We start from the raw sequence: 25,354 nt of genomic DNA, 5'->3' as shown, positions 1-25,354 counted from the left end.
GAATTTCATGATATTGTCAAATATTTAATTATTCAACTAGTAGTTTTTAGGATATGTTTTACAAATATTTCAGTTTATTTAATATTTTTTCCCGAATATTATTAAAAATAATTCAAAATTTAACAAAAATGTTCTATGATTCAAAAAATTAGTAAATTATATGAGAAACAATTAATGTCGTGCAACAAGTGCAATTAGAAACTATATGTATAATAGTATTTAATATTTTTTTTTTCAAATTATTTTATTTTTAGGTAAGTTTTATATGCTAACATTTTACGATTATGCGGTTAAAATTTTTCTCAAAATGGAAATGAATACGCAATTAACAAAATGTAGAAGAGCGTTAATTTTTCATGCATATATATCATGTCTGCTTGTTCATTTTATTATGATTACCGTGTCAGCTATTAAATTTTTTTCCTAGGATTTTTTTTTTTTTGATGGTGGATTACCTAAAAAGTAGTACAAATGAATATTAAAAATTTGTATTTGAAGAATATTAATGATTTATGGAAGACCAAAAAAATGAAGAGTACCAAAATGATATTGTCAAGTTGGAAAACCATATTAAAATTATGGGGGTAGGAATTATTTTTATCTTTAATCTAGAAGAATTTGTATTTAATGTTCGAATACGCGAACATTATTGACGTCAAAAAGAATTCATTAGAATAGATTTTATTCAAATAATTTTTATTTGTGTTGCTAGTACGTGTTAACCATAATGGTTTATTCATTTTCTAAATCTAAAAATCAAAAATAGTTTAATTATAAAAATTTTGTTTTATTCAATAAAATCTTGAATACTTTGCCAGAATAATTAGTTTATCAGAATTTTTATAGAAATTACTTTTTTAATTTAATTCGACCGACAACTTAATTATGTTGAAAATAATGTAAGAAGAAGCGTAATTGTACATAAATTCAATAATATTATAATTTTTGATTAAGTCATTTAAATTAATCTATATACATGAAATGATTAATTCGTGACTAAGTACGTAACATGTTATTTGAAACTGATCATTTGTTTTCCATTTGCATTCTTAATGATTCTTAAATGGTGATAATTTTTTCTTTTTCTTGTTAAACTTGCAGAATTTAAAGTTCACCCACTTCATTTTTTCGTACATGCTTTCAAAAAAAAAAAAATAAAATCAATGACAAAAGAAACAAAAATGTTAAGAAAAACGTCAGAGCTATTTCTTTTCATGACGCTATAGGCTTTCTTTTCCTTTAATGGAAATGTTGGTAGTGCTATTTAAATATTGTGTTTTTAATATTAAAATGTATACATATGAAAATTATAACGTCATAAGTTAATAACAAATTTCTGAATAATTGTTTATTAAATTTTTGTTGTTGTTTATATAAGAATGATTCAACTGGTCTTCGTTTTTTGTTTTTTTTAACCATTTTTGGAATTTAAGAGAATTTCAAGAATTGTGTATTGAATATAATAAATAAAAAAATAATAATTCTGAAAATTTGAAGTGGTTAAATAATATTATGTACGTACATACATAATAACGCCTCCACAAAATGCTTATCTCTTATTTTGTTATTATTGTTAAAGATTACTCGAGTTTTTAGAACTCTTTTTTCTGTTTTTATTTTATTTTATTTCATTTTTTGCTAAATTATATTGATTATCTAGTTTTTTCCATAATAATTAGTTTGTGACATATTAAGTAGGATTATTTGATTAAATGTTATTTGATAATAAATTTAGAAATTTTATATGAATTTAAATAGTTTGTTTTGATTAAAATTACTGAAATGATTTAAAAGTGTTTCAGAATTTGTTTAACAATTAATTACTATATTTTTTTTAGATTTATTATTTGTTTTGTTATTCCTAAACTATTACGATTTTTATATATTTTGCGGTACAAAATTAAATTAATAGAAAATAATATAATTAATGTATTAATTAATTTATATATTTTTTTTTTTTTTTAATTAATATCATGCAATATTTATATTAATAATGAATTTCCTTTGAATTATATTATTAAAATATATAATTATCTGTAATTTATAGTTATTTTTAATATAATTATTAATTTGTGTATTAAAGTTGAAAATAAACAATTCCAAGAATAATGATAACTTAGGGAGTTGTAGTGAAAAATATCATTTAATTATTTGTTTGAATATAAAAATTGGTGACAAATTTGAAACTAATTTATTATAAAACTATTAAAAATTAACATTTATTTTAAGTAGTTTTGAAATCCTTGATATTGTTTTATTTTAGAATAATATTATTTTTATGAAAACTACAAGATTACATTTGTTTAATTTCTTATTTTATTTTTTAGTTAAAACGATGGTACGATTATAATTACATTTTAGGAAATTTTAATTCTAGTATTAGTTAGCCTTGATAATCAGCTACAATTTTTTTAAAATCTATTAAATTTTTGGTTTCTAGTTGGGTTTTTATGTTTGCAAATTTCCGAAATACATTTAATTGCGATTAATTTCAATTTTTTTTTTTAAAGTTTCCTAAGTATGACAAAAGAAATTTTTTTGTCTTCTTATTTGTATTTTAAAATATTTCTGTAGAGTTCATATTATTATTGTGCTTAAGTCAATTCAATCATAAGTTTTTTAACAGTAAAAACATATAATTGGTTCGGATGCTATAATCTATACTTACTACATAATTAATCAGTTATGCATTAACACTTATGAGTTTATTATCCTTAATATAAATTTAATTAGTTTAGATTGAAATTTAAATATCTGAGATTATTATCGAAATACAAATTATCAATGTAATAATGTAATTTTAATAATTTGAGCTGAGAACTTGTAATATTTTCAGATTAAAAGCTATAAAATATTATTTTACATAGATATTATACTAATTCAATATTCCTTGCCGCATTTCAAGCACTAAGCTCAAAATATTAAAATTTTACAAGACTTAATTTTATAATGATGTTATTAACGTAATTTTGAATTTGACGAATATTTTAATATAAAAACGGTCGTAGACTTTTTCATCGTTCTTATATAAAAATTTTTTTTTAACTGTATTGTACGCTAAACATTATTAAGTATGTGTATATATAAACCACAATTATATACATACATAAATAAAAGTTTACTTCAAGATGATGTTTGAAGAATTTTTTAGCGAGAGGACAAAGTCAAGGTTATTACAAACTAAAGGAAAATAAATAACAAAAAAAGAAAAAAAAGAGATTAAAATGAACGTATTTTGTTTTTTTTTGTTTAGTTTGAATAAGTTTCGTTTATGTAAAAGCAGAAAGTAAAAAATATAAGACTGATGACTTTCATTGTAAAGTTTTGAAATACATAAGTTTTTTTTTTTTACTATTCTTTTTTTATAAATAAGTAGGTATTATGTTTTTACACGGTATGACTATTGTATATTAAAAAATTTTTTTTGAATGGAATGACATGTAAGATATACATAGTAGGTATGTAAGTATATCTACCTCCGATATTCTGTTACAATATTATAAAAATGATAATAGTTTCATGATTATTTTATGAGTAATAAAAGAAAAATTCTATAAAAATATTGTAGTAATTCGTAAAAAATTCAAATTCTGTTTGATTATCATATATTGTTCGACTAATAAGAAACAATATTATAAATCAGAAATAATTTGTGGAGATTTTTACAAAAATTTTGAAAAAATGTGATTATTTTAGAAATTTTGAATTAAAAATGATTTTATAATTAAATATTAGAAATAATTAATTAAATATACTATTAGAGATTTTCATAAACACAATACTGCAAAACAATAACTGCGAAACGCAATACTGCAAAATCATAACCTGTTGAATATATGCAATATAATTTTAACTATAAAATCAAAACAGTTCACATTGTTGCTAAAATTTAGCAATGTATATATGAGCTTTGTTGATTTGCAACATTTGTTTATGAACATAAATATAGCGCAATTTTTACTATATATCGTGATTTACAGGCGATTATGAAAAGGCCCATTACTTTCCGTAAAATAATTTTATTAAAAACAGAGATAATTTTAATATCATTATTTTAAATTTTTAAGAAGAAAATTACCAAAAAAAAAATAAAGCATTTGTTTACTTGGTGATTTTAATAATTAAGTTTATTAAAAATTATTGTTGTAATGTAGTTTACTCACCCGAAATGTCAATTTAATTTTTAATTAAATTACGGTCAATTTAATGCCAATTATATTATTAAAAAGTAAAAGAATATTATACAAAACATACGAGTATCGTAATTAAATTTAATCATTATTTTGTATATAGCAATGTGACAAAAAATTTATCACAATAAATTAATTTTTTTTTAATTTACTTATACTTTGTCAAATTCAATTACTCCGAAATTATAATAGGTATACTCGGTCTGTAGAGTATAATTTGAAAAATCTTATTAATGTTAATTTTATAGAATTGTTTAACATATTTTATTGTTTGATAAATATGTAATAGTATACAATTGTGATCCTGAATTAATTTTAAATTTTAGGATTGTGACAAAATTTAATTGATATTAATTAATTTTTTTGGAATACATACATAATTGGTGTTGCCTTCTTGAAATTATTTACATATAAAATGATCAATATATTAAAAATTTTCCTTTTAATTTTAATTCGAAATTTTATTAACAATATTTTTAAAGTACATATGTACATATACAAAAATAAAACAATTCAATTCTTTGTATAGCTAGTAATTTGTTAATTATTTAAACAACAACAAAAAAAAATCACCTACACATATGTACATATATATTTATCAATTTTACACATTTTAATACTGTCATGACAGTTTAATATTTAAAAATTAATATGAAAAAAAAATATTTATCACATATGGTCATGTTGACTTTTAGTTTTGATATGTTTCTGTCAAAAAAAAAAAAGAGTAGAAAAATAACAGAGAAAAAAATATGTGTACATATACACATTATGTATACATATATATATATTAAATTGATTGTGTAACTTTACATTTATCAACATTTATACAAATATAACAATAGTTATATACAATATCAATTTGAATAAATATAAAATTAAATAATTTTAATTTTATAATAATCTTCACATAAATTTCAAAAAGGTGTAGAAAAAATATGAATACAGTATTATGGCTGTCATTTTATAAATTATTATTATATGTACAAATATGTGTATAACACAAAAATAAATTCATATATATGATTAGTTTTATAATGTATAAGAGTTATGTAAAATAAATACTATGAGTGAATTTAATTCTTAAGAAAAAACAAAGTTTACAATATGACTTAAAAATTGTACTATGATTGTACTTTATACCATACTTTTATATACCAGTTAACCGGTAATTTTTCATACCTGTATTCTCATGGACCCATTTTCTAAAACAAAAGACTTAGAAGAGGAACTTGCCCAAAAAAAAAAAATACAAAACTATGATGTGGCTACAGTAAATATTGCAATAGTATACACGATGGCTTAAGTTGGCTCAATAAACATTTTACAATATTTTTTTCCCAAAACAATTAAAATAATTTTTAAATTTACAATTTTTATAAAAAATATTTTTCAGAATATCTTCATGTTTATATTTTAGTATTTATATACAGATTTTTCTAGTTAATAACAAAATTTTTATTATTAATTAATTACTAAACGTATAGAAATTAAAAGCTAAACATATGCAAATAACAAATTCAATAAATTGAAGTACAGTAGAACTTCTATATCTCGAACTATGTTAATGACGTAAAAAAGTTCGAGCAAGAAAGATACTTGAGTTAGACAAATTAAAGTTAACAGAAATATGTAGGATTACGTAGTGTATGTACAATATATTTGTTTACAAATTATTTACAAATTATTTTTCAAAATTTCAATATTTTATTAAATAATTTTGAGGTTAGAAATTTTCAATAAGTGTCATGTGAATGACAATTTTTCTGAAAACAATTCTCTTATATATTAAAATTTAATGTGTATTTCAAATTGAATTCATCAGGTGTTTGTTATTTTTAAAATATTAAAATTCTAAATTTTTTTAAATTTGCATAATATTATTTTCATTTCACATACTCGTATACTAAAACCGAAAAATATAAATCAAAAATGGCAAAAAAAAATTTTTTTTTTGTTACATTATTATCACCTCAAAATTATTTAATCAAACAAAAAAGAAAGAGAAGAAAAAAAATATAAAATGTGCGTTTTATTCCAAATACAAAACCTATTTTAAAAATTTTAAAATATTTTTTAGTATAATAGTTATAAAAGTATATAAATACAAATATAACACATATACATGTATGTATATGAGAATGTTATATTATAAAATTGTTATAATCAATATATTTATAATAGCTATATATGAAAACTAAACAAAAAAAAATTAAAATACCGGCTTAATCCAGAGATTTTATTCAATTTAAAATAAATTTTCATTTAATATGCAAAAATTTAATATCATTTTAATTCAATTTTTTTTAATTTTTTATTATTTTTCTTATTTCTTTTTTATTATCGAAATTTTTTTAAGATTTAATTCTTTCGTAACTATCATATTTGTATAATAAATTAAAATAATATAGGAAGTAAAAGTTTTTTCTTTTATTTCTTTCATTTTTATTTCATAAAATATCATAAAGTTTGAGTAAATTTATATGTACATGTGTGTATTATGTACGTATACATATGAATTTAAATTATAAAGAATGTTGGAGTAATTTAATATAATAAAATAAATCAATTAGATTTACTGTTATACAAGTATATAATATTAAATAATAATTCGGAAATAAAACTTGAAATTTTTGTCTTACGCATTTTTTTTTTTATATTTTTGGCATTTTATTATACGTATAACATTTCAGGTGTTATACGTATAACATATATAATAACCTAGTATATATAGGTTACGTAAATGAGTTATAGTTGCGAGCAATAATCATACGTACATTTGTTTCTATATAAATGCCAGTCCTATCGTAAATATTCAATTTTATAAATAAATTTTATTCTCATATAACAATCGATTTTTAAATAAAAATAAAATTTATTTTATTTCATATAGATTGAATTTTAGAGTGTTACACATGTGAGATATAAACATTTTTATTAATTTTAAAATTTTATGATTACACAGTGTTATAATAATAATTATATTGAGATTAATTCTAAAAATCAATCAAAGATATTGTAAGAAGTTTTTTTTAGTAACGCCATCTATTTATGAATACTCGTACCATAATTGTGACAGCATTTGAAATTTAATTTATATCGAATTGTACATAGTCCTTTCCACGCTGAACAGCCCTTCTTTTAATTTCTCATATCTTCTTTTATGTTTCTCATATTCTTTCTCCTATCTATAAAAATAAAACTTGTCTCTTGGTGAGAGTTTACCGTTTACCTACAAATTTTAATACTGTGTATATTTTCGCTCAATGCATATATTCAGTGTGTAAATAGGCCCAATGTAATTTGTGCAATATTTTTTTCTCATTTAAATTTTTTAATTAAAAAGGGAAGGTGGTTAAAAACGTGTTTTATATGTAATAACTAAAATACGATATTGTTATCTAATAAAAAAAAAATAAATTAATTGTTTTTTTTTCTTTATTTCTTATTTTTAATTATAATAAAAACGTCTGGTGCACTTGTTATTTCCTTTACATTTCTCTCTATATTATTAAATATTTTTTTTCTGTCATTCATTTTATTTGTTCTTACATCCATAATGTTTGATTAGTACTTGTATAATTTATTTTTTATTATTAATAATTATTGTACGAATATTTCAATAGTTCAATAAATAAACCTCAAGAAATCTAAATAGCAATTGTTAAAATAAAAATTCAAATAATAATATTTTTTATTTTTAAAATTTTTTATTGATATTATAGAAAAATTTGAATAAAGCTGAACTTTAAGCTTAATTAATTATAAAAAATTTATCAATATAAATGTGGTTTTTTAAATAATAACAAAAAGAAAAAAATTAGATTAATCTTCAACCTATCATAAAATAATATTGAGCACCTTGTTAACTTTTCATCATATTTTTTTTTTTAATTATAAAATTTTTTGTACATTTATTTACATTAAAGTTTTCTGTGTTTAGTTTTCATATATAAAATAAATAAGTAGAAACATTTGAAGTTTTATCGTAATTTTTAATATTTAATTTATATTTTTAATTGTAGAATGGAATTGTAGAATGGAATTTTTTTTTATTTTAGAAATAAACAATAAGAATTAGGTAGCTATTTATTAATATTTAAAATAAATTTTCCATTATTTGAATAATAAAGTAATAAGGAGGGAACCCTTATTACAATTGCGGTATACTAAAAAGTTTCATAAAAATTACAATTAAATATTTGGTATTACAGTTATTTTTGTTATTCGGCAAAAGCAAAAAATTTTAATTCTTTTGTTCGCTGAATTTGATATTTATTGAGTGGTTTTTGTTTGAGTCTTAGGAGACACGGTTTTAATGAGTTTAAAGTTAATTATATATAAAATTTTTAAAGGTTTTTATTGAATAAATGGTTTACAATTTAAGAATTATTTGTATTATGTATGTATGTAGATTCGAAATACTTTTTAAGTCTAATAATTTTTTGAAATTTAAATATTAAAATTTATAATAATATTCATTTTAAATTAGATTAGGTTAGGTAGCGTTGCCATGCTCCGCACGTACTGCCAAAAATTTATTAATATTACAATATCGTACGTTGTTGTTTCTTTACAATACTAGATAGCGCTAAGTGTGTTTTTGGAATACTTTCCCTTTTAATTTAATTTTTTTTTTTTAAAAACAAGGTGTCTCAAAAGTAGATGACTTCCTATAAATACAATCTTTCTATGAAATGAAGGAAACTATATCTTTAAATTTCTCAATATAAAAATGCTTTAATACTTTTAAAGCTTTTAATAGTTTAAGAGTATTTACGTATATATTGTATACATGTATATAAATATACACACTTATATTAAACTTAAAAAAAAATTTTAAAGAAATGAAAAAAAAAAATTAACATTCTACAAGTAAAATAAAAGCCTTTTTCGGTTTTTATTTTTTTTATTAATTTCTTTTGCTTCTTCTTTTGCAATTCAAAAATTTCGCGCATTTTTTTTTTTTGTTTCTTTCTTTATTTCTTTTTCTTCTTCTTATAAGTAGGTATATATACATTCGAAATATATATATATATATGTACATAAATAGGCATAAAATGTTGTAAACTTATGTACATAAAAATTGTTTTGATTTTCATTTTTAAATTTTACTATACTTGAACATTGAATCGTAAAAGTCTATCACTCATATTATTTTCGTTTATACTTACATAAGTATATAAAATAATATTATGGTCTTTATATAAATTTACACTAGGTGTCAAAAAAATTTGAATAATATTTATATTTTTGTGTATGCAGTTGTCATTTATTTGTTAATTGAGTTTGGCATATGAAATGAGAAAGTGAGATCAAATCCATAGGTAAAATAGAGAACAAACCCTTTGCCCGTGGCCTATGTATTAAATTCAGAATACAAAAATATTTTAGAAGGCACTCTATTTTAATTTTCGAAATAAATTTCTTATACCTAGTATATGATTTAATATTTCAAGAGAGTTTTAGAAATATTGACTTGTTTTTACATATAATCCATATGTGACAAATTTTGCGCCAGTTATTGCATCGGTTCTCTAAACCTAAAGTCCTCGCGACATGTATTTTAAAAGCATTGTTCAAAAAATATTTTTTTAATAAGTATATTCGATTGTTATATTGTTTGTTATTATTAATAAGCTCATGAAACTTATAATAAGCTCATGAAGCTCAAACTTATTAATAAGCTCATGAAGCCCGAACTTGGTTTGAACTTTATGTCTTTCATTATCACTGAACTTGAAATTTTAATTGAACTCTTCTACTTCTTCAAAAAAACAAAAATCTGATGAAATATTTAAGTAGTTGCTCTATTTTTTTTAGATTTTAGTGTATCAAATATCTTCTTGTATTATGCGTTTTATATAAATTGTACATATATATATATATATATATATATATATATATACAATTCTTTAAAATATGTGCAATATCTTCGAAATCTGTGAGTTTATGTGTACTTAATCCAAAACATTTTATATTAAATAACTAGATATATTTAAATACATATATTAATATTAAAATAAAATAAATTTATTTTATAATATACCAACATATAAAAGTATATATATATATATATAATTTATGTGTGTGTAGTATAAAATCATATATACGTATAATGAGTAAAAGAAAACAATAATAAGAAATAAAAAGCATAACATTATTATTTATTCTCTTTTTTATTATTATTATTTGTATATACATTTAATTTTACATACACACATATTAATTTATATAAAAATATTCATATATATTCTACATGTGTATATATACTTAATAAATATTTGTATAAACAATTTGGACTAAAATAAAATATAAAAATTTTGCAAGATTTAAGTTTAGTTTCATTAATTTACTAGAACCGATAACAACGTGTTAATTTTAAATAATAAATTTAAAAAAAAATATATTATAAAAAAAAATATATTATACATACGTATTATGTATATGTAAAATATGTCCATATATTTTAATATATACATAAAAAATGTTAAAAAAAAAAATAATATTTAAATTTTGCGGCTCCGGTTAAAACAAATCGAAGAATAAACTCTAAAGAAATTCATTTTTTATTTTATTTAACAACGCAATTTAATAAAAAAAAAATTTAAGTTTTAAATTAAAAAATGATTATTTAATATACAAAAAAAAGCCTTAAAAATCATTTCATTAATTAAAAAATTTAAATATTTTTATTAATTTTATAATATAATCATTAAATTTATATACACCATATACTAAATTAGTGAGAGATGAATAAGCTTAAATTATTAATGAGTATTTGACCCAATATGAGTATGATGACAGTGAATTTTTTAACAATAATTTTTATGAATTATTCAATAATCACTGAAAATTATAAGTGTTAATTTATTGATAAAATAAGTGTAAGAGAAGCTATACACATACAGTTATATTGCAGGACAAAATTAATTAATCACAACTAAAAAAAAAAAAATTTATTAAAACTAAATTTAGTTGAATAAATTTAGTTAATTGAAAAAATTTACATAAAATATAAAATGTTCATAAATAAAAACCAAAGAAGTCATAATAATAAAAAGATTAATAAATATTTCATAATTATTTGTGAAAATAAATCAAAAATTTAATTAAATCCAATTTTAATTGATTATTTAAAGAATTTAAAACTTTGTGTTGAATAACACAATAATTTTGATTTTTGAAACAAATTATTATAATTACTTATGCAAATAAATTTAATTTTAATTAATAAATAAATAAATAATAAATAAATAAATAAATAATAAATAAATAAAAAAAAATGTTTCAAAAATATGTTACAAAAATATCAAACAGTATTAATACTGTTAATTACTTAAAAAAACGAGCCAAAGAACATCATAATCATAATTATGAAAATACATTTGATAATTATAATAAAAATAATAATAATTATACAAATTTAACAAATAATAATAATAATAATAATAATAGTCATAAAATTGATAATAATAATGTATTATTATTAAAAATAAAACCAACAGAAAATATAAATATTAAAAATAAAAATAATAATGATAATAATAATTATAATATAACAAATAATAGTTATAATAATAATAATAATAATGATAATAGAACAAATTCATTAAGTAGTACATTTGATGAAGAAATTGATTTATATCAATTTGAATTGAAAATTTTACCAAAAGAAATTGCTGAAAATCGAATTAATTTATATAGAGTTATGTTAGTATTGAATTTATTTTATTTTTTATTTAATTTTTTTTTAAATATTAATTATTATATTTTATAAAATAAGTTATTTAATATTTATAATATTAAAATAATATTAAAAATTGATTTATGATTCAAATTTCTTATTAATAAAAGGCATTCTTAAGTAGTGGAGAACAAACCTTATATGATTTAATAAAATATTTTAATTAGTGAATAATTTAATAATTTAATTGTAATTTAAGTATAATTTTCCCTCTGTGTATACGCACCTAAATATGGTAAAGTATACACAGAGAGAAAATTTTCAATAGAAAACGTTGGTAATTTTTTTTATATTATTAAGGTAAACTTTGACATTATTTTTTAATAAATTCAAATTAATTTCTAATTAATTGGCTTTATTATATTCAGAAACGAAATTGTAAAGTGATTATTTAAATTACCCGCACCAATATTGAATGTTTTCTTCAAATAAATTCAAAATTATTTGCTCCTATTTCATTTTACTTATATGCGAAGAAATTATACATATACAACATAATTTTGTTTGTGGTTTCATCAGTTTTTTACTAAAAAAAAAATTTGTTTTTTTTTCTTATATTATTAATTTTTGACACGAAAAAAAAAAATGGAATAAAATTCATTATTAAAATTTCATTAATTTCATTTCATTGCCTCTCATTTAATAATTTTACTTAATTTGGAAATTTTTGATTCTTTATTCAGATTTCCAATTCCAATTTTATTCATGATACATGATGGTTTTCTATATGTTTTCCCAAATATTATTAAAATGATTTAAGAAATATTTATGAATCATATGGCTTGGTATGAAGATTTTTATAAATGAAATAAAATTACCATATTTGTAAGAAAAAACAAAAAAAAAAAAAATTTTTTTATATCTAGCTATATTATTTAAATGTTGAATACAAAAATGCTAATAAATTTTAAAATTTTCAAGTATATTTGAAAAAATCTTCAAGTTATTCCATAATAAAATGGTAGATTCCAGAGAGGGCTAAATTTCATATGATTTGAAATATTAAAATTTTTTTCTTATCTTTTTGCATTTTCGTGATTTTTATTCAGTATATATATAGTTTCTGTTAGTTTGATTTGCTAATTCATAATATTGAGACTTACGCCCGAATAACACGTCCAAATTGTTAATACTTGCAAGTATTAGTTAGAAAATAATTATATTAGTTCGGATGAGCAGTTGGCTTCAATTAATTTGAAATTATTTAGTCTGCCTAGATTTTGGTTGATGTTAGTTGGCAATCTGTATCATCTGATTTCAACCCTCTTGATTTTTTTCTTATTACTAATAAATGATAATTGTCTTGTTTAAAATGATATATTTGGCACCGTATTGTAGCCTTCAAAACAGTATTGAACATGAAAATGGTATGATATTCCAGTCGATCTAAATGGTATGATATTCCGGTCGAAGTAATCTCTTAATATGTAAATGTCAACGATTAATTTAACGATTTCAATAAAATTAGCGTGTAAATTTGAAAATTTTCTGTGTTTCTTATTAAATTAATTAATTGGTTCGCTTACTTTTTCTTTTGTTAATAAGCTTAATGACCCTCTTATTGTCTTATATTTAAAATATTTTTAGCTGAAAATAATCTTCATATTTATGTTAATGCAACTTAATTAACATTTTTTTTTTCGTCATTATTACTTTCTTAATTTGATAATATAATTTGAAATTATCATACACGTGTTAATAATTAATAATAATGATAATAGTAGCAATTTATATACTGAAAAAAAAAAATTTAAATTTATATAATTAATTCATTTATTTTTATCTATAAATTAAATAACATATATAGAGTTTATATAATTAGGAAACTAGTTTTATACTTGATTATATTAAGTATTTTAGCAAACAAGCTATTTATTTGACAATTTTCTAAATTTTATCATTAAATTTATATTTATAATAATATTATTTAAATAATTTTAATAATGAATCATTATAAAATAAATTAAAGTAGTAAAATTACTAGAAGATTCTCTTATTAATTTATTTGTTTTTATAAATTTAAATGCAAATTTTCATTTATATTAATTTTTTTCAATAATATAAATTAATTTTTCCATTTATATTTATTTAATAGTTTTGTTATTAATTAATTATTTCTTATTTATTTTAGTCTTTCTATCCTCATCCTTAAAGTATGCAATAAAGAAATATTATTGCGTACTTTAAGGGTGAGAATATTAAGAAAATGGTGTTAATAAAACAACCACATGTACAATTTTTTTTTCTTTTTGTTTGAATAAGTGCTATTAAATTAATAAGAGTTATCAATTGTTTGAGGGAAATGAAAACTATTCATTTAGCCCAAATTAGTTAACGGACAGGAGGGTAAATGCCAATTCCATTGTATATGTACTAAAAAAAACCATGTACTTTTGCACAAAAACTTTTATTTCTAGTCTCAAGATTCTGAAGAAAGAGATCCCACTAATATCCATGTATAGAAAAAATTAACAATACAAAGTAAAACCGATTAAAATTTCTTTGTTATTTGAGACGTAATCGATTTAGTAAAGTGTACGACTCTTATTGTAATAAATGGTATATATGGTATATAAACATATATGTACATATATACTATATGTACATTTATATAATTTTTCCTTTTTTTTTTGTTATAGAATTGGATCGCAATTTCTGAAAAATGCTAATGTTAATTTATTGCGTGCGTAGGCACACATTCAATTTAATGTATATTAAAATAAAATTTATTTATATTATAATAAGTATGTATATACAAAAAAAAAAATTTACAAAATAAATATGTTTGAAATATACGCAGAATTTTATTTTTTGACTAAAGCTTATTCAAATAGCTATACAAAAATTAACAAAATTTATGCTGAAATTGCGATTTAATGGAAAATTTTGTAATTTATTATTATTGTAATTGTAATTATGTATAAAGATATTGCAAATTATTGAATATTTGTCAGGAAATGGGAATCTATTTAAAGAGTAGAAATATTTGCAAAATGAAGAACAATGAACGTGTATTTACTGCAGTTTATATATAAAACGTTCTATGTTCCAATAAATTTGTAGTGTGGTGAAAGTAATTAATAATAAAAAAAAAAAGATTTTCGTTCATTGCTCTCATCAGCTTAGTCTTGACTATAATTTTATATAGTTTCTGTACTTTTTTCATTTGTATAAATATATATGATTATTTAATAATTATAAAGAAAATAATTTCAACATTTTAATATATCAAATCGCCTTCAAATTAAGGTGTATTTAGTAAAAATTACAAAATAGACTTACATAATACATGAAGGCGTTCATTTTTCCTACGTATATTTTTATTTGTTTACTACAAAACATATATTTTATTTAATATATACTATATATTTAACGATATATAGGCTTATTTTACTATATATTAGTATGAATACTATAGATTTAACTAATTAAGCTTAAACTATAGAATTAATGACAAAATATAATTGCTAAAACTATTAAAATAATTAAAATTTTTAATATTCTAAAATTTTATTTAATATTTTAAGATCTACTATAAGTACATGTATATATACACTTAATTAAATCTAGTCTCTATTTTTGTTTCTTTGCCAAATTAAAAATTAAACAATGTTTTGTTTAATTACTAAATTGTGTATGTAGTGTTTTTCATTAAAATGACAATAAAATTTTAAAAAATTTTTCATTTTTTATTTTTGTTTCGGCTATAGTCTTTGATCATATAATATAAAAATTATTAATTAATATTTTTATTATATTTAATATTAAATGTTATACTTGAGATCGCCATATATATTAATGTTTTTCATCAAAATTTTAAAGTTGATCAAACCAAAAAAATATTACAATATTTCCTCATTATTTTGTATAGATTTTAATTACAATTATTAAAAATTCGCCATATGTCATAAGAGTATAGCCTGTTAGAGATTTGTATTGAAATTTGTAATGAAATTTTTAATTAACTTACGCAACTGATTAATTAATAATTAGAATACCCGTACGAACGTGTTGCCACTCCTTTTACAAGACGCAAGTATATTTTTTTAACCAGCGTCGAATTCTGAGTCGATTTAGTCATAACTGTCTATAGAGACGTAAATAACATAGTTTTGAAATTTCGCGATTATCACAGATTTGACAGGGTCAGTTCTACCAATTCCCATTTTATGTTTTTTCTATATATACCCATAAAATATAGGGTATACGTAGGAGATCTTAATTTCATAAATAAGAGAAAAGTATTTTTAAATGTAAAAATATTATTATGTCATATTCTAAAACAATTTAAAGAATTTAATTTTAATTTTAATAAAAATATATTTTTCTATTTTGAATTCATAATAATGCATGATTAAATAAATAATTAAAACTTTCTATTATTAACATTTGAACTCTTTTTAAAATAGAATAAATACTTATGAAATATTTTTATCTTAATAATTATTTAATTAATAAGAATTTAATATTAATTAAAATTTTCTATTTTTGAATTTTTAATTAGAATATTGGAATAATGGAATACCATTATTAAATCAGAATTTCTCTCTCTATATATACACATATATATTTATAATTGATGTCAAGTTCATAATTTTATAATTGGGGGGGAATGATAATAATTGAGGGTAAAATACTTTCTCTAGCTTTTAATTATATTTTTTTTTTTTAAATAGAAATTTCTAAAGAATCTTTTCAATCTGAATGAATTAAACACTGCAATGATTCTATTTAAAGAATTTTTAAAAAGTATTCAATTAAAATTATATAATATAGAATTAATAATTGTATTTTGCACCTTGAAAATAATTTATTTAAATGAATTTATTGTAAAATATTAAATTGTATTATTTATATAATATGGTGATAGTTTTTAATTATTTCTGTAGAAAATTAATAATATGAAAGGTGTTTTTAATAAATTATATTAATTAGAATTTTTATGCGTAATATATTTTCTATTTTTAGAAAATAGGCTTATTTTAATTGTTATACAATCTAATATTATATCTTTTGAATTTTCTGACTTTTTTAAGAATTCATTAAAAAAAGAATTATAAATTCTTCTTAATAAACGCTTAATACTTTACCGATATTTCTTTTAAATAAATTTAAAATTTATTCATTTAATATAACAGTTAATTTAAAAAAAATTTATTAGAAATTTTGCTATAAAAATAAATAAATAAAATAATTATTACAATAAATACAGAAAACTTTTTCAAAAAAATTTATTAAATAAAATTTATGAATAATTTTTTTTTTTTGCGCTACATTTTATTATATTTACTTATATAATTGCAATATTATTGTTATATTAAATCAATTTAGAATGAAATTACTTACTTTGTATTTCTTTGCATACATAAAAATCATTTCGAGACGTGCTAATAAAATAAATTCTGTGAAAACAGAATCAAAAACAAAAACAATTATAAATAAAGACGAAATATCGAGAAAAGTAATAAAATTTCGTTCAAATATACCGTAATTATACCTGAATAACAAAGTTTTGTGTATAAATAGTTAAAATATAGAACGTGATTAGAGGTTCTCCCTCTCTTATACAAATGTATGTATATAAATTTTTAAATTTAATATATGTACGTGTTAATTACAAAAATATACAAAAAACATTCCACATCCATTCAATTTATTAATATTTATCAATTAGGTTTTGGATTTTAGTTTTTAAAATTAGCAATACTTTAATATATTTTTGTTTTTTCATTATAAATTGTTGCCATAATATTTGTATTAAGTCATTTACTTTAATATTTTAGAATTAAATTTAAATTTAATACAAATGGTGGTTGAAATTTTGTCTTTGCTTAAATGATAAGAGAAATTAAAAGAATAAATATTATTTTCAAAATAAAAGATAAAATATACAAAAAACAAAAATATTATAAGTCCCAACAAATCAACAACAATCTAATAAAATGAGGTCATAGTATGAGAGTAACGCTTTAATTATTATTATATTGTAAAATTTAAAAAAAATTACCTAAAACGTAGGTCAAAAAGATACTGTAGCCATTTGCGAGTTATTAAAGTTTCCTCACGCTCCCGTCTCTATAATACCCCTCTTCTAAGTATAAAGATGGAGATATTCCCAAGAGAATTGGACAGCAATTTCCGAATGCTCACAAAATTCCGCCCATTCGATGCCAGATACCGCCGCGCACGTCGGTGTTCTTTACTGTTACCAAAAAATCTACTGTTTTCAATGTATATATTTATATTTTTAAGTAAAAAATGTCTTCATTTGCATTTTGATTTACGAATTCATTGTATATTCCAATAACTTCAAATTTTTTAAAAATTTACCATATTTTCAAATTGTTTTCTTGTTGTAATTTTTATGATAAAAATAACAAATTTGATGAATTACTTTTTGTATTTTATTATAAAATTTATTATTTCTTATAATTTTATTTGTGGTGTATCGAACATATGACAACTAAATACTTTACGTGACAAAAAAACTTTACTTAACCTACGCCGCTTCAGAACGACAACTACAATATGATTTAAACACATGTTTCTCTTACTAATCCCTGAAAAGTTTCACTGCGATCACCATTTAAAATATCAAATTCAAATCGTAACGACATTTGTATAGTTTAATTTCGATAACTTGAGAATAAAGTTCAATGAGTGTTAGTTCGATTATTGGTGACGTTTACAGAATCTATATACATATATCTTCGTATAATATTTAAAATTATTTTTATTCGAGCAACTCAATTAAAATTAGTATATCAACAATCAGAAATTGTAATTTAATTAGAAATATTGAAATACTTGAATGTCGTCGATTCTCTGTTATGAAACAAATTTTAAAAATTTTATTTGATTTGTTCGAATTTTTCAATTAAAATTATTTTATTATTACTATATACTTTATATCTATTATCTGTTATCTTTCAATTTATTACAATAAATTATACAATATAATAATTTTAAATAAAATCTTATAATTGCATAATAGATAATTACATTTAAAATATTTTTTATAAGTAAAATTCTTATTTAAAATTTTAAATTAGATTATATTTTTTGTTATTTGAGTTGCTTTTCAAAATAATCAAAACTCAAATACTTGAATATAATTAATAATTCGTAATAAATTAAATAGTAAAATTTTTTTTAAGATCACTTGAAAAATATTTTTCTCAAATAATTGAAAACATGAATTGCATATATATATATATATATATATATATATATATATATATATATAGATATATATGCATATATCTATATATCTATAATAAACAATTTTAATTTACAAATTTATAAATTATTTATTTCTATAATAATATGTAATCTAATTTTTCTATTTGTACAGCAGTTTTAATTTTCTTAATGTGCTTTCTATTTAAGAATATTTGATTTTTTTTTATTGTTAGGTATATATATATATATATATATATATATATATATATATATATATATATATATATATATATATATATATATAATGTATGTATATATGTAATATAACAATTAAATTAGTTTTAATTTTATATAATCAAAATATTATAATAAATATTTTTTTCTTAATTTGAATTTGATAACACAATTAAAAAGGAATTCGATTTTTAACAATATACAAATAAGGTCAATATATAAGTAAATGAGTTGAAAAAATTTAGATATTAAATAAATAATTTTATTAAAAAATAATAACATTTTTTTCTTTTATCATAAACAATTGCATAAGAATTTGTTATTGATAAATTTTGTTGAATAAATAAGAAATTTGTATAAATAGACATTCAATTTGCAATAAAATTAGAAATAATAATTAAATTTGAGTGACAAAATATTTTATTATTTTAAAAACCTTAGCGGTAATTTATAAAGAAATATGGTTTTAAAAAAAAAGAAGAATATGTTTTGTAAACCAATGTGAGTTTTAGAAAAATTAGTTTTTAAGATTAGTTTGTAGATTTTAATTTCTCATGCATAATTTTATACAAATTGTCTGAAATTAAATAAATAAATTTTATAACAGTATATATTTTAAAAATTTTTTTGAGAATATCGTGTGAAATGTAGTATAAATTTTTTTGGAAACCTTTCTTGCATTCGTTTTTGTTAAATTTACTTTCAAATGACTGATTACAAGTCAATAGAACTATTTCATTAAATATTGCATTTATAACACAGGATCCGATTCTAGTTTAGGGAATTCAAAATTGTCGCAACACGATATTTATATTACAAATTCAGTTTATGAGTTTTGATTACTGAATTGTGCTTAAAATAAAGTCATATTATGAAATTTTGAACTTATAGGCAAAGTATTCTACAATTTTTATTTATAATATACATGATTTTATATACGAGAGTAGTTGACTCATTTGTCATAAATTTATCTTTGATAATTTAATATAAATGCTATTTTAGAAATTGAATACCGACAGCCGGAAACTATACAAAAAAAAAAGCTTATATAGAAATAGGCAAATTCTTACTGTAGCACTTTTTTTGAATAATAATATTAAATAGAATAAAAATATTTCTTAAAAATCATAATTAATAAATTGAAATTAATACAATTTCTAGGAAACAACTTTAGTAAATAAGTATATGTAAATTAAAAAATTCTCAAACAACATAAATAATAAAAAAAAAAATTTTTTTTTTTTTTTTTATTAACATTTAATTTTTTAATTAAAAAAAAAAATTGCCATTATTTTACTACGTCGAATTCATTGATTTTCAAGAATATTTCTTATATGTATTATGATTTATATATTATATTATATACATATTCTTACTCATAGATAAATAAAAATTATCTTAATGCTATAAACATAAATGTTTCCGTTCTTTTTTTCAATACCAGTTATTAATTAATTATAATAAAATTCTAATATTTTAAAATTAAAAAAAAATATATATTTAAATTCAGTACAATAAATAATTTCATCTAATTTTTTCTTATGAACTTTTACAATTTTAGAATGTTGATTATTACAATATAACTTTGTGATATATCCTTTACGTCACCAATAGCCGAATTAAATCCGATTGAATTTTATTTTTTTTTTATTTTTAAAAGATATCTTTATTCTTAAAGCTTAGCAATTCTAATGAATTAAAATATTTAAAAATTTATAATATAAATTTTGAATATTTTAAAACTATATATGTAAACAAATTATTTTTGTTATATAAAAGAGTTCATATAAAATATTAAAGGAAAATTTTTGTAAATTCAATGGTCAGAACCTTGTCACACTTTATGTACTCGTACATATTTATTTAATACATGCTATCTTTAGGGTTAATTACAACAACTAATTTTATTAGGCTTATTTTACGCGATCAATACTTAAAAATTCATATCGTTCGTTTCTTATGTGTAGTGTTGTATTCAAAATAAGAATAGGTATTGCATTAGCACCAAATTTCACTAAGTTTGTATATAATATATATACATATTTCTTTATGATAGTGAGAATCGTAAATATATACTATTTGTTATTGAGTTATGAGTCCATTACTGTATCTTAATTTCGATAATGCTGATTTTGAATAAAATTTATATCTGATTTTACTAAACGAATGTAACAAATTTGATCAACTGTTTTAGTATGTGTAGTTCTCTAAACCAGGGTTTTTTCGAAAAATGTCTTGAACTAATTATGTGCAATCATCGGGCCGTTTTCGAAAAATCAAATTAATATTTTTCTGGTCTAATAATTGGGAAAAAAAATTCAGAATAAATCGCTGAATCAAGCTGAACTTTAATAAAAGAATCATTTTTACTCTTCTTTTTCTCTTAAAAATTGAATGTGTGAGTCACTATATCCAAACATTCATATAATTCATTTTTTAAAGAGAAGAAAAATTTCAAATTTCTGAATGTAAACTTCTTCTGTAAAAGTCGAATTAAAATTTTTAGAAATGTTCTAATTAGAAAATTACTAATTTTTTTTAATTTTTGAAATGATACCGGAAATTTTCATAAAATATTGTACGACCCTTTCGTAGAATCAATATACGTATATAATCTTATTAAAATTCATAAATGTTATTAAAAAAAAATAAAAAATACATCGTGCGGTCGGTCATGTGCTTAGCCGACCTCTTCTCTCTTTTTTTTTAACATTTTATTTTATGAACTCGATTAAAGGTCAATAAGGTATTCCAATATATTTCTAATGTTCATTCGCATTTTTAAAAGACCTGTCGTTTTTTTTCTATTTTATTTATTTTAGTTTTTTTTCTTTTTGTAAAATTCCATGTCAATGAACCTGAAAAAATAATCGAAAAGTATTGAAAATTTAAAATATTTTTTTTCGATTTATAAATATTAGCAAAAGTAATTTGTTTTAAAAGGTAAAAATATTCATGTAATATGCACGTACACACATTGTACCTTCCTGATTTTAATTGATAAATAGCCAATGACTTAATAAGAATTTCATTTTTTATTTTTAAAAAAAAAAATCTACGATAATTAGTTAACAATAATGATAAAAAAAAAAAAATTCTGTAACCAACCTGAATTTTTAATAAGTGTGCCGCATTGTCTACACTACATTGAATTTAATAATAAGGTTAAACTTGAAAAAATTTTCCGACTCTAAATGAAATAAAATAGGTGACAAATAATATAATAATTAAATTGATGTGTCTGACTAATTTTTGTTCTCTTCTATAATTCTAAATTAGCATTATTTGCTTATTGTCTTATCAAGACATTGGCAAAAATAAATTGAAAAATTTTATTGGAAAAAAAAAAAATTAAAAAATATTGAATTCTTTTAAGAAAAATAATGAATGGTATTTTTCCGGTAAATATTTGCTTTTTAATAAAACAACAAAAAAAAAATATTCTTTTAAAAACGATTTTTCGACTTCAATTCCACGTTTTTGCTTTTTCTTGACACTCTAATGATTATTAAGAAGAAAAAACACATTTTTAAAGCGTCATAACAATAGCAATAACAGAAAAAATAAGCAAGTTAAAAAGAAAAGTTTATACAATAGGAAATTTCTGACATGATAATTTCCACCTACTTATATAAAAACAAAACAAAATTATGTAGTCACATATATCGCACAATGAGAAAAACAACGACATAACTCAAAAATGTATTTATATATATGTATACATTACATTCCAGTATTCAAAATATTTATAGTTAACTGAAAATCAACCCTAAATAATATTAAAATGTATCAAACGTTGTTACTAATGTTCTAAAAGAGTCCTTGACTTTCAAAACTTAGTAATATAGCTTTTCACACAATTCAGCAAATCAAACTTATAAGCTGAATTGCGTATTAATAACGTATTAGTGAATTTTTCACTTGTAAATTCACTTAAATTCAGCTTTTCATTAACTTTTTCACTTAAATTCAGCAAAACACTTATTAATACACAATTCAGCAAATCAAACTTATAAGCTGAATTGTGTATTAATACTCGTACCGCATTGTATTTTCCACTTATAAACTTAAATTCAGTAAAACATTTATTAATACACAATTCAGAAAATCAAACTTATAAACTTACATAACAAATTTTATATTAACACCGTATTTCTCGACTAACACTTATAAGCTTAAATTCAGCAAATAACTTTTATAAGCTGAATTGTGTATTAATACCGTTGTACTGCAATTCATACTTATAAGATTGAATTCAGCAATTTACCGTTATAAGCTGAATTGTGTATTAAAACCCCGATACTTCATTTTGCAAGAAAACGAGTATGAACAACATTTCTTTCCGCATTTTATTTTATTGAAGAAAAATGTTATACCAAAGCCAGTCTAATATCACTCTAATTATTGACTTAAATAAATTATTGTTCTCACAAATGTGCGACACCTTATATGTATACTACGACATGTTATGTGGATATATATTATGGAAATAACTACAGAAGTATGAAAATAAAGGTGAAAAATAAAAAACTTGTTTAGAAAGGTTATATTTAAAAAATAGTATGAAAAAATAAAAAGAAAAAACTAAATAAATAAAAAAGTGTCAAAATCGTATATGTAAACTTTAGTTTTTGTTTACAAGCTTTTAAAATTATGTTTTACTCTCTGCGTCTTTTTATATATAACATTTTAATATTATAATTAAAAGTATATGTAGTATATGTATATCTAATGTAAGCAGAAGTTATGCGTGATATAAATTAATAAATATCATCATTATTAATTATTTTTTATATTATTATTTTGTTTACAACATGTAGATGTGAAATATAATTGACTGCATTTACTAGTAATAATGATATTTAAAAAATAATATCGAATAAAATTTTTAATCGTAAACAATGTTTTATAATATGTAGTACAATAGAATTTAAATGGTGTATTTATTATTTGTGTTATTGCACATTCTACATATTTAAGTATGATTCAGATAAACAATAATGAAATAAATTTCGACATTATAATTTCTATCAATTAACTTCTTAAATTCAAAACAAGTATTAATAGTGTGCTTTCCCCTATACCATAAGTGTGGATAAGCACGTGCGTTATATAACGATATCAAGTAACTATTATATTGTCTAAAAACTCCTACATATACATATATAAATTTTTAAAGGATTCACTGTAGAATCAATGTGATTTTTTAAAATTGCTAACAAATTTCAATAGAACAAAATTCATTCAAATTTTTGGTACTATAATTGTATCTTTACGACGTTTCTTATAAAAACTATTTATTGAACTTATATGAAATTTTTCTTTATTATTATTATTATATAAGAGTTTACTAGCTCATCTTCCTATGAGTTTCCTATTTATAACCTATGAGTTTATCTTGTAGCTATGTAGATTTTTAAGGGAACTGAATGAGGTAAGAGGATATCTCCCTCGGATCATAGCAGCCATTCGCGACTAATAGGAAACCTGGCCAAAATAATTACCATACCAGACACCAAGTACCGGGTAGTTGAAAAGGGTGTGCACTGTGGTTTCGTCATTGTTATGCAGGTCATATTTTACTAGGCATTGTATTAAGTATACTTTTGTTATATATCAGACCCAAGAACCGGATTTTTTGATATTTTAAGCAGAATTATAACTTACCATGGATATCTACCTAACCAATCACATATATGTAATCAATGGCAAAAGCAATAACAATAATTTAATGTAATCATCATGATTTTAAATCAAATACACATTGAAAAACTGAGATAATTAGATTTAGTTTTTTTAAAAAAATATTTATTTTATTTAAGAATATTTTATTTAATTTAAATTTTTTTTTCAATTTCAATGAGAAACCGAATAGCCTCGCTTGTATATGAGTTTAAGATTTGTTAGAATGAATATTATGTACATAAACTGAATACTAATTATAAAAAATAATATTATGTAGAACGAGGCACGGTTTGGAATACATGTTATGTATTTGTCT

At 20.0% G+C, this 25,354-nt stretch overlaps 1 protein-coding gene across 1 annotated transcript in view; it reads left to right on the top strand.

Moving 5' to 3' along the window:
* LOC129607648 (tyrosine-protein phosphatase corkscrew) overlaps positions 1–25,354 on the top strand; it is a 43,764-nt gene that overhangs the window by 2,594 nt on the left and 15,816 nt on the right. The window lies entirely within an intron of this gene.

This window comes from Condylostylus longicornis, unplaced genomic scaffold (genome assembly GCF_029603195.1).
Source record: "Condylostylus longicornis isolate FDR11 unplaced genomic scaffold, ASM2960319v2 ptg000028l, whole genome shotgun sequence".
NCBI lineage: Eukaryota > Metazoa > Arthropoda > Insecta > Diptera > Dolichopodidae > Condylostylus > Condylostylus longicornis.
This window is presented reverse-complemented; position numbering and strand designations above follow the sequence as displayed.